The sequence below is a fragment of the Morus notabilis genome, unplaced genomic scaffold (assembly GCF_000414095.1).
Source record: "Morus notabilis unplaced genomic scaffold, ASM41409v2 Scaffold511, whole genome shotgun sequence".
Classification (NCBI taxonomy): Eukaryota; Viridiplantae; Streptophyta; class Magnoliopsida; order Rosales; family Moraceae; genus Morus; species Morus notabilis.
The window spans coordinates 521,594-533,976 of NW_010366479.1; positions in this window are offsets into that span (position 1 = coordinate 521,594).

The following is a 12,383-nucleotide window of genomic DNA, read 5'->3' on the forward strand; positions in this document are numbered from 1 at the left end:
AATGTTTTTAAAGTATCTTAAAAAATTTTAGACCGCCTTAGTTCAATATTGCAGTTTAGCTCCTGGCCCCGACCAAACTTGCATCTCTATATTCGATTTACCAAATTTGGAGTTTTTCACGTAAATCTCTCTTGGTGCAATAAAGATTCATTTGGGTTTTACGTCTTATGTGTTATTAACTTCCTCTTGTTCATTCTTGTCAATTTGGCGTAACAGGATCGACTTTTGATGAAAAAGCATGAGCATTATGTTTTTTTAAGGGGAAAAAAACATAATCAATAAGAAATTCGTTATTTATTTAAAAATATTTTATGGCAAATATTTATACCTTATATTTAATTATCTAAAGAACATACAATTATAACTTATATTTATTATTTTTTGACTTAATATTAAAATACACAACTTATTTTTTTAAAATTGAAAACATAAAATTAAGTGAAACATGTAAGTAAATTTGAATAGTTCATTCTAATTATGGGCGATGCATATGATTTTGACTTTGATTCTTGTAACCTTAATAAATTTATTCAAACTCGGAATCCTTACTCTTTAATCCCACCCGTACCGTATCATAACTTTGATTCACGCCTACTCTAATTATGCGTACGTAAACATGTCATTAATATTATCCCACCTTATTTTATCCTTTGTATTTATATTTTCAATTGTATTGGTGACAGGCGTATTTACTTATTAAATTTTCTAACGTGTTAATGTAAAGTATTTTATAAATTATGAGAAAATATCCAAATGTCCATTTTATTTTGCCTAAATACTACTTTTGTCTCTCTTATTGTGCAAATGCCCAAAACACCCAATGTGTTAATAAAGTCACACTCAAAATACCCTTAAAACATATCTTACAATAAAACAATAATAATAACATAAACTAATTGGGATAAGAATCATCATTATTACAAATGAAAAATGAAAAATGAAAAACAAAAAAATCCACAAGCTAAAATATCAAAACACCAAGGAAAGGAAAACTCCTCACACCAGCGAAACAAACGGTAAAAAAGACAAGTGGCTAGTAAACACACGTAGGCGATAAACGGTGTGTGTGCTCCAAGACTACTCATCTTTTTTCGTAGACCACAATGTCTAAAGGGTAAGTCAGACAAAAACTAACGTGTCTAAAAACGTCTCTCCAAATCCCACGACAATCTCATTCCTATTTTAAATTCGATTCGATAACCGTCTTCCTCCGTAAATAGCATGAATCCCACCCTAAATTGAACATCTAATGACGAACTTGTAAATAAACTTTAGTGGGCAGAGACCCACCAGACCTCTTGCCATGAAAAGTTGAAAACTATCTATTTTTTCCTTCTCTCCAACTGTGTTTTTACTAGGGCCGTCTTGGTCTATTTTGAACTCAATATTGGACATGAATTGTGCATAGAAAAAAAAAATAAACAAGAATAAATGATTGATTAAGTTGCTAGATGGTGGCCGATGGAGAAAAGAATGAAAATATTGATTGGTTGGGTGATGATTAAACTTGGTAGACAAGGGAACACGGGCATTGACAAAGAGGAAACCAACCCCGTGTATCATGAATCTGATTTCCTTACTGATTTGGCTTTTTCAGAATTTGAGGGAAGAAGACTGACCTTTGCGAACACAAATTATCAATGATTACCGATACTTAGGGGATGTTTGGTACCTAGACTCGTTCCCTGATTCGAATCATGATTCGTAGTTCGCTACAGTATTTTCTTTCATAAAAAATACACGTAAATAAAAAATGATTCTAATCACATAGTTCTAATCTATAAACCAAACGTCTCCTTTTATATTACAGGTACATATGTATGTGTGTATATATATATATATTCCAGAAGGTTAATTTTCCATTCAAATAGGAAAGGAAAAAAAAAAGAAAGAAAAAGAGTTATGCATGGTGATTATTACAACAAACTATAATCTCTTAGCCTTGCTTTTCCTATGCCAGATGAAATGACCAAAGTACCCCATTGTAATGTGGGGAAGCTTTTGTTTTTAATTTTATTTTTTATTTTTTGATTGGTAAGCTTTTGTTGTTGTCTGATACCTTTTGAGAAATGAGAGGGTTGGTGAGCAACCCTTTTGTTTGATGTTGTAATCTAAATGAAATCATGTGGGACCTAAAATCACGAACTATTATTATTTTGATAATATTCTACAGAGCATATGATAATAGTAATAATCATACGAAGTACTATATCTTATTATTTTTGCTAATGTGTTAGGAGTACAACTATCAGAAGATACGTCCTAATTCGGCTCTCGGGCAAGAATATAAAACTGAATTCGTAGAATAGGGGAAAAATAATTGTGTATCTGAGTTTCATTTGGACTTTTACCTTTTTTTTTTTTGCTCCCCTTCGTCCTCTGTATAATTTTGTCTTCGAATATCGTATTTGATTTTTCAAACTGGGAAAGAAGAAAAGATTGAAAGAAAGAAAACAGGGCTCGGAGTTATAAAGTCTATAATCCTATTGGTTTACATTTAAATAAATCAACATTCTAAAGTAAAATGAAGGTTTGATTTCAAGTAAACCAATAGTTTAAAAGGTGATAAAAAAAAAAAAAAAAAAACTCTACTTGAACACAAAATGAAAGTAAACCACTGATCTATTTCGATTAAACCACTAGTTTAAAAGAATTATATAGGTCATGTTCATTTTACCGATTCGAGTTTTGTTACAGTAAAAAATTCTCAAAAACAGTTACGTCTAACTTTTTTGTTACAGTAAAAAGCTCTCATATAAAGTCACATATCAAATCAAATTAAAAATCTAAATTAACGAACTAAACGATACCATATTTACTCCATAGACATTAATAATTTGCTTTCAGTTAAGTCAATTATTAACGTATAAATAAAGACTTTTCAAACCACTAATTTCGCACGAAATTTAAACCAACCCTAATCCCAACCCGAAACCGAAATCTATTAATGCTACTACCCATCCTCCCTCCGCAAAACAAATGAAGAATAAATGGAGACCCTCCATGAAACATCGCAACCCACCATCGAACAAATTTCCCGACCACTGCGGACCACCAAAAGCACTATAGGATAAAACAGTCACAACCAAACGACATACCATCACGAAGCTAGTTCATGAAGAGCTTGTGAGGAAGAAGCCAACAATTTCACGCGGGGATGGAGTCATATCTACTATTGCATCTTGTATCAATATATATCTATATAAATAATGGATTTTTCGAGTATAAAATCGGTATATAAGGGATTTTAGAAACTTTTAATTTTGACAATTAACCTCCGAACTTATAAAGTTGTCACAATTTGACTCATTTAACTAAATTTTTTTGAATTTTTTATTAGATTTAAAGGATTAAAAGTTGAGGAATTAAAAGATTTGTTTTACATTTAAATTGAAATGTTAGAATTTCTCATCAAACATACTTTTTCAACACTAATTTAACACAATCATAAAAAAAGGGGCATATTATAATAATTTTATAAGTTGAGGAGGTAACTTGTTAAAATTCAAAGTTCATAGGGCAAGTTGCTAAAATCGTAAAAATTCATAGGGAAAATGTGTAAAATATTCTATTAATATATTAACTCAATAAAAAACAAGTAAATGATAGTATTTACTAAGTAAATATTTTTTTAATTATGTAATAGACTTACTATGTATACAAATCTGTATATTATAATGGTTTTACTGGTTAATATTGTACTTAATGGGTAAAATAAATTAGTAAATAATTGGTAAATAATGTATTTACTAATAAATAAATTTATAAACAATTAATGGAATTCTAGGCTTAAAAATTAGTAAATAAATAATGAATTTACAAGGTAAAAAATTTGTGTTTACTAAGTAAATAGATTGATAAATAACAAGGTAAATAATGTATTCACTAAGCAAATAAATTGGTAAATAATTAATGGATTTACTAGGTATAAAAATTATTAAATAATGTATTAACTGAGTAAACAAATTTGTAAGATTAGGTGAATTAACAACGTGTTTACTAAGTAACTAATCTGGATTATTTTTTTAGAATATGTTAATAGCAGATTTATTAGGTATGAAATTGGTAACTATAATTTTTTTTTTTTGAGCAAAATAATTTCGATTCAAACTAGGCCAAATCAGCCTTTAAAAGGAGCTACAAAAGAGGGTATCATATCAGACCCAAGGACACAACAGCAGCACGAAAGGCTTGAGATGCAAGAACATGGGCAATCGAATTGGCTTCTCTAACCACAAACAAACACTTCCAGTTATTAATCGTGATATAAGGAGTGCGTTTAGAACTCGTTTCAAAATGATTTTATTTTTTGTATAAAAATAAAAATGAAAATATTTTCAATCTTAGATAGAAACTATTTTTAAAAATGCGTTTAGTAGTTTTATTAAGAGATTATTTTCAGTATAAAAAAATTCATTAATATCTCTCTATGTGCCGAGAGAGGAGAAAATGAAAAACGATTAAAAGTCATTTTTTATTTCTCTCTCATTTTACACTAAACTAAAAAATCGTTTTCATTTTTTTTATCTTTAATTATGTCAAACGTCGTTTTTCTGGCGTTTTCATTTTTTCTTTTTCAAAAAACGTGAAAAATAAAAATAAAACCAACTCCGAACATGGCCAAGGTCTCTAATATCATTAATGAGAGAGCACATCTATTCATTTCGATAAGGTTACAACCCGTTACTCATAAAAGGAGAGTCTCACTAAATGAAACCCACCTTTTTATGAGTAACGGGGAATTATCTCCGTCAAAATAAATATCATTTTTCTTAATGCGAACACCTTAGACAACCAAGGAAGGACCGGCATTAATGGCTTGAGCAACCCTTGCAGCATTCACCTCTAAGATGCGAAGCTGAAGGCCGCATTGAGCAGAAAACTTTTACCCTCACGAAGGGCCATACATTCAGCAAGAAATGGGGAAAAAAGCGCCCATAACTTTCTTCGATAGGCAAGCAAAAACCAGTTCCATCAGAGTCACGAACAACCGCCCCACACCCACAAAATCCAACCCCGCTCGGACCGAAGCATCCGTGTTAATCTTCAGCTGTCCTGCTGGCGGAGCTTGCCATTTGATGTAATAAATTCTAGGTAATTTGTTTCATATTTCATAAATTATATATTTTAATGAATATATAGATTGTTTGGAGAAATTTTGTTATTTTGATTTACAAGCGTTTCCGTATTCAAAATCATCTTTGTAGTACTACATAATTTGTTCAACAATACACACACATCCATATATATATACACACATATACATATATATGTATGTATACACACCGATCTTTTCATTTTAATTTTATGTCAATAGTTGTGGGCTGGTGGCTTTGCAATTACAAGGTTATGTGTGACAACTTTGTTTATTAAAGTCTTATCTGAGTATGTGACAATCCTTTAAAAACTATGCATACATAGATAAGATAGTGTCTACTAATTTATTCTCTTATTATCTTTTCAGAAGAAGCCCAACTAAACAATTAAAAAGGATAAACGCCGTGTCTTTTCCAATGTTGAATATATAGTTACAAACATAATTCATGAGGCTGGCTAAAAAACAAACTAATTTATATTCATCTATGAGAAACAAACCTTGTAATCGTGATCCACTATCTAACAATTGAAAATAATATCTAAGAGTGTTGCCACAAGCCTTCTTTTTTTTTTTCCCCCAATTATTTTGGTCGCCGAGACCAGTTAATGTTATTCTATTACACAGCACTACAAAATTTCATGTTTCCTTTTTTTTTTTTTTTTTTTTTTTGGTAACATACAAAATTTCTCGTTAGCGCCACATGCATGTTTTTCTAAAATTTTGAGAAAATTTTAATAACACCGTGTATACTTTTCACTGTCGTTTTCACGATTATGAGGGTCGGCTTTAAATTATTAATAAATACTACCGATCCGTTTAGTTCGTTAATTTGAGTTTTTAATTCGAATTGAGATGTAATTTTATGTGAAATTTGTTACTGTAACAATAAAGTTAGATGTGACTGTTTCTGATAGTTTTTTACTGTAATAAAACTCGAATCGGTAAAATAAATGAGGCCTACGTATCAATATTTTTTAGTTGATCATATATTCTTTACCTTATATCGAGTACATGATAATTTATAATTATCGGACCAAGTCCAATAATACTCGTAAATAGGACCTTAGGCATTAATCATATAAAAAATGATGAAAATAACGATCTGCCTAGTATTTGTATACATCGAAGTAACCAATCACTTATAAATAAATGACAAATATTTTACTTTTTTTTTGAGATATTCCATGATAAGGTATAAAAAAAATACATTATTGGTATAACACAATGATCTCGATCGTTTAAGCCATATATTAAATAATATCAAAAAGAAAAATATTCAGAATTAAATGAAGTTGCAACAACACACTATTCATAGGATATTTTTAATACCCTACCAAAGAATTCTTGCTTTAATATAGGAAGGTCAAATTTCAAATGTTTTATATTTAGGAGATTTTTCTGGTATGTTTGGTATACCGATAAGTTAGGTTTTTCTAATTGATAGATTTGCGTACTTTTTAACTTTTATGTTATTTTATGCATATCCTGCGGATAAAAAATGTGACATATGAGTAGGTTGGCGTACCAAAAAAGGTCCCTTTATATTTTTTAGTTAGTGAATGGACAAATATAATACTTAGGGAGATTCTTTGGTACGCTAGTGTACTGGTAAGTTAGATTTTTTAACCGTTAGATATGTATATTTTTTAATTTTTACGTAATTTTATGCAGATTTAATTGTTAAAAAACCTGACCTACCGGTATGTTGGCGTGTTAGGTAAAAAAAGAGCACTCACTAGTAAGTTTTTGTTTATGGAAGAAGGGGGGTGGCTTTAAGGGGGGTCTTTTTGCAATATAAAAGAAGACATATAAAGTGGGAAACTATTTGAATATGATATAATATGTGGTAATGTGATCTATTATCATTCAAGTATTATAATGACAACATGATAACCAACTTGAAAGCCGCCTATTTGGTACGATCTTGTAATAATTTTGAGGACAACAAAAAAGTTAAAGCAAAATGTAAATGCAAAAAAAAAAAAAAAAAAAAAAAAAAAAAATAAAGAGAAAGAGGCTTCCAAAATAATGAGAAAGAGGCTTCCAAAGACTAACTTTGTAGAGAAGAAGCCAAAACTCAGAGAGAGAGAGAGGGGCCCTCTAGATTTGACACAACCAACCCAATCACCGGGCATGGTCGGCCTCTTGCTTTGCATGTTCTGGGGGCATTTTCGCATTTGGGGAAAAAGCTGCTGCGTTTTTGTAGATTTATGGGGACGTAATATATAGATAATAGATTAGTGGTCCTCTCTCCTAATTTCATTTTTATGATTTTGTAACATGCCCGACTTTTAAACCATGACCTATCAAAATATGAACGATATTAAATGACCAAAATTATAATAAGATTTAGAAGTTATATATATATATATATTTAGGCCTCGTTCTTTTCGCTGATTTAAATTTAGAATTCGAATTTTGTTACAGTAAAAAGCTCTCAGAAACAGTCACACCTAACTTTTTTACTACAGTAAAAAGCTCTCACACAACATCACATCTCAACTTAAATTAACAACTCAACAAAAATACTGTACAAAAAAGTGCATCAAATTAGTTTTGAGAAAGTTATTATTTTGTATTTTTTTAAAAAAATATTATTTTATTTTTATTTTTAGACAATGATTATTTTCTAGTTTATTACAAGTTTATAAATAAATATTTTGCGTAAAGTTTTATGTGCGCTCAGAAAAAAGTGCAAAGAACTATTACCTCCTTTGAGAGTGAGAAAAAGTGTAAAGAGAGATAGACAAATAATGTAAGGGGTTTTTGGTAGAGAGAGAAAGTGAGAAAGTTTATTGAGTGTGTAATTCTTAAAATTTTTAGTGAATTTTTCTCCCTCTTCCGTGGTCGTAGGAAAATTTTCTGAACTGCATAAATATTTGTTTTCTCTATTATTCTGTTATTTTTGTTTCAATTTATTTTTCTGTTACGTGGGTGTAGGGGTGTGTTCTTCCCCAACACACTTTAAGAGCCCAACTTGACCTAAAATGTTAACTTATTAGATATTGGGTCCTTCTATGCATAAACATCATTTTACATCTTCATTTACTTTTCATGTGGGACAACACACACATGCACTTTTCTTAATAATTTCCCCTCATGTGTGTGTTCACTGAGCTCCCCCTTGAACCAAAGTTTTTAGTTACTTGCACATCCAAGCATCACACTCCAAACGGGAGCCAACTCAAGCATGAGAAAGAGAGCTAAAATCATGTGAGTCTACCAAATGTTTCAGCATTCGCACCTACAACTGCAATTGAGTGTGATCGCTTGACCTTGTACGAACCATCAGCTCTGATATCACTTGTTAGGAAGACACCACATGTTAAACTGGCTCAATATACTTTAGGATCCCAACTTGACTTAAAAGGTTAACCTATTAAATCTTGAATCCTTCCATGCATATAAATCATTTCACATCTTCATTCACTTTTCATGTAGGACAGTACACATGCACTTTTCTCAACACAATTAGGGGGTGTTTGCGCCTAGGGGAAATAACATAAACATTTGTGTTTCCGCAAAACAACATAAACATTTGTGTGATTGTATAATTTTTACGTTTTTATTTTTTATTTGATAGAGCATAATTTACAGGTTTGTTTGTTATCATATGTGATATAACCTCATGACCAATAATGATAATGATAAGTTTATCAAGAAAATGATAATGATAATATTGGAAAATCAGCTAAATATCAGAGAATTATTATCAGATTTGTTTATATGTGTAGTAGGCTAGTAGGGCATCTGAATTGTGAACTGTCACACAATATCATAGGCCCCAATTAGACCCTTCTTACTGAATTAGACCAAGTTTAGGATTGAGGTAGTTGGCTTAAAAGTATTTTCTTAAACATCTTAACTAATATACGAACAAAGTAATTAAATGTATAAACAAACAAAAAGAGAACTTCTTTTGTTCAAACAACTTTTGGAACAACGTTAGCTAGTGTGGATGGGCCACGTTTGTTTTGTGGTTCGAACCACTATGTAAGTTTTATATAGTATTTTTCTTATAAAAATTCAATTTTAATTTTTTGAACTACAGTGTTTTATCACATAAATTTAATTTTCAACTCAAGTTCTCAATTCAAATCAGCAAAAATGAATAAAGTATGACTCTTTTGCATAGTCTTTTTTTATTTTTATTTTTTTAACTAAGTGGTAGCTCCACTATATTGCCAATACCATACATATCATTGGCGATTTCAAATGATGCTTTGAATATTTTGTATTTTTTTTACCATACTATATAGCATTATGAGCTAATAATCACTAGGTTAAATCACATATAATGGGTGTGGCAGGACTTAAATTTGGGAGGGATAAGTTTAAATTTTAACAATATTCTTGAAAATGTCCCAATTTAAAAAAAAAAATGTCGAACATTATTATAAGGACAGAAAATTAGAAAATGTGCATTTTTAAGAGATCTTTTTTAACTCTCGCCTCTTAATTTGATAGGATTTTAACCTTCAAATCTATTAACTATTAAAAGACTCAAGAAGGATACAGATAAGGTACAAATAACTTCTCTAGGTAGCCCTTACCCAGATGCTTTAAAGCAAAAAAAAAAAAAAAAAAAAAAAAAAATCCAAACGTTCATAAAAGTGGTTTTTGGGGATCTAAAAGCCTTTTTTTTTTTTTTTTTCCCCTACTACCAAAATATATGCAAATTCTTAATCCAATGCAATTTTCTTGAAATGGGTAAACAGAATTCTCGGAAGAAAAAAAAAAAACAAATTATTGCATCCAAGTGGGTGCACTTTGGAGGGCCCCCAAATTGCTGTGTCTGCATCATTCCTGACTTGAGTTTTCCTTTTTGTTTGGTTATTGGGAGAGGGAATGTCATTTTCACATTCACTTTGATGAAGGAACAATATGGGGCTTAGCTTGGCCGTGGGACTAGTTGCTGTTGATCATGTACATTTATATGTGGTTGTAGATTGTAATTGTCATCATCAATCAATAACCAAAAAGAAATTGCCATCAACATTACATGAACATTGTTTTGGATAACCCAAATTATACATACTGATTGTTTTCTCTGAAAGTAGTATTTTAACAAATGAAAAAACTGTGTGCCCTATCTATATTAGCGAAACCTATCGGCACCAACATGAACATGAAACACTGGGCATGAGAGAGTTTGAGGAGATACTAATCTTTTTCTACTTTATTAATTGCTTATAAGTTCGTGCCTAATTTGTCTGTCCAATGTAGGACTAATTGGTATATATATACTTTCATCCTTTAACTATACACAGTGTCTGTGGGTATTTTGGTTGTCTTTTCTTTCCTCCCCAATATGATACGTATATTAAATGTTTTAATACGTAGATTTCTTCTAATGGACTCGGATTAGTTGTCCAATTCTTAGTGTCTCAAATAATGTCTATTCAATCATATTTCGTCGTATCGAACAAGCATGATAATGTCACTTAAATAAGATTTTAAAATTTTTGTAAATGATGTGATACAATATAATTAGTTAGACATCATAATTGGTGTCTCCTTAAAAGAACTAAATTAATGGCATCTCAAATAATGTCTATTCAATCATATTTCGTCATATCATTTAACGAACAAGCAAGCATGATAATGTCACTTAAATAACATTTCAAATTTTCGTAAATGATGTGATACAATATAGTTAGTTAGACATCATAATTGGTGTCTCCTTAAAAGAACTAAATTAATGGCCCTTGGGTCTTAATTTTGGCATAATTCGTCACGTGATTGGGTGAAATTAGTAAGTTGATTAATACGTAATAAGTTTATTTATTTATTTAAATGATGGTTAAGCTTCGTGTTTTGTCAATATATATATAATCACTACAGATAGGTTAAGATTATCGATGTTTTTTAAAGTTTTAGCTGTTGGGTTTCTTTTTTTTTTTTGGCTATTCAGCTGTTGGGTTTCTTTAATAAAGTCGATTGAGGCACAGTAAAAAAGGAGCCAATTATTAAGGCCGGGCCAAAACAGTTTTACTTTATTGTTGATGAGAGAACAAAAAGAAAAAGAACGAGAAAAGGACGAAATAAACCTCAGACAACTGTGAAGCTCCGTTAAGGTTCCAATTATTACATAGGTTAAGGAACCAAAGCTTCAAGGCTCATTCTTTGTTATCTGTGTCTATGGATGGTAATACTAATTATCATGACATTTATGCTAATCACGATCAGTAACAATAAATTAGTTATCTCAAATCAATCGCACTTCCTTTTAAAATTATTTCACAGCCTATTTATATATGTTACATTGACAAAATTTGGTTACTTTTACCGGTGACCTAAAAAATATCCACTTTTATCATATTGATCGTGGATATTTATTTTTAAATTAGGTCTAATTACTTGACTTTTAAAATATATAGTTTTGATCATTCTGTTAATAAAATGTCTATTTTCAAACAGAATGTAAATAGCACGAGGATGTTAGGTTTTGAAAATGATAAAATTGTTTTAAAAAAAAGGAAATTTTCTGGTAGACTTTAGAAAAATAAATTAAAAATAGTTTTATGCTTTCAACCGTTAGATGTAATTAAAATTATATAACATTAAAAAAAATAATTTTTAATATAAATTTAATAATTAAAAATAAAAAACAGTCCTAATTTATTTTTTCTGAACCTGCAAAAAAAAAAAAAAAAAAAAAAAAACTATGTAAAAAAGAGACAATCTCAAAGAAAAAAAAAAAGAGTACTAATAACACATGTCCATAAAGGACGCACAATATTCCCGTGACACTAACACGTGATATATATTCGCGGAAAAAAAATAAAAAAAAATAGAAAAACGAAACAGAGAATGAAAGCTATATGCAAGGCTGCTACAGAAGCAGCTTTGCCAGGGAAAGAAACACGTACTTTGCTTGTGAAAACTTAATGAGAATCTGTTACTTAAAAGAGCAGTTTACTTGTTAATTAGAGTTTTTAATTTGAATTTAATTTGAGTTAAAATATAATTTTATATAAGAATTTTTTATTATAATAAAAAAATTAGATGTGATTATTTTTAAAAATTTTTTACTATAGCAAAAAAATTAGATGTAACTATATCTAAGAGCTTTTTACTGAGTAAAAAAATTAGATTTGACTATTTCTAATAGCTTTTTATTATAATAAAACTCGAATCGGTAAAATAAGCGAGTCATTTGCTTACAAACCGAAAATTCATAATTCCTAGGCAATTTTTTGGTAGGACAGTTCCACTGATAGTATTAGTTTCTGATAGATAAATTAGTTAAAATTACGTCATATTAAAAAAGAATATTTATATT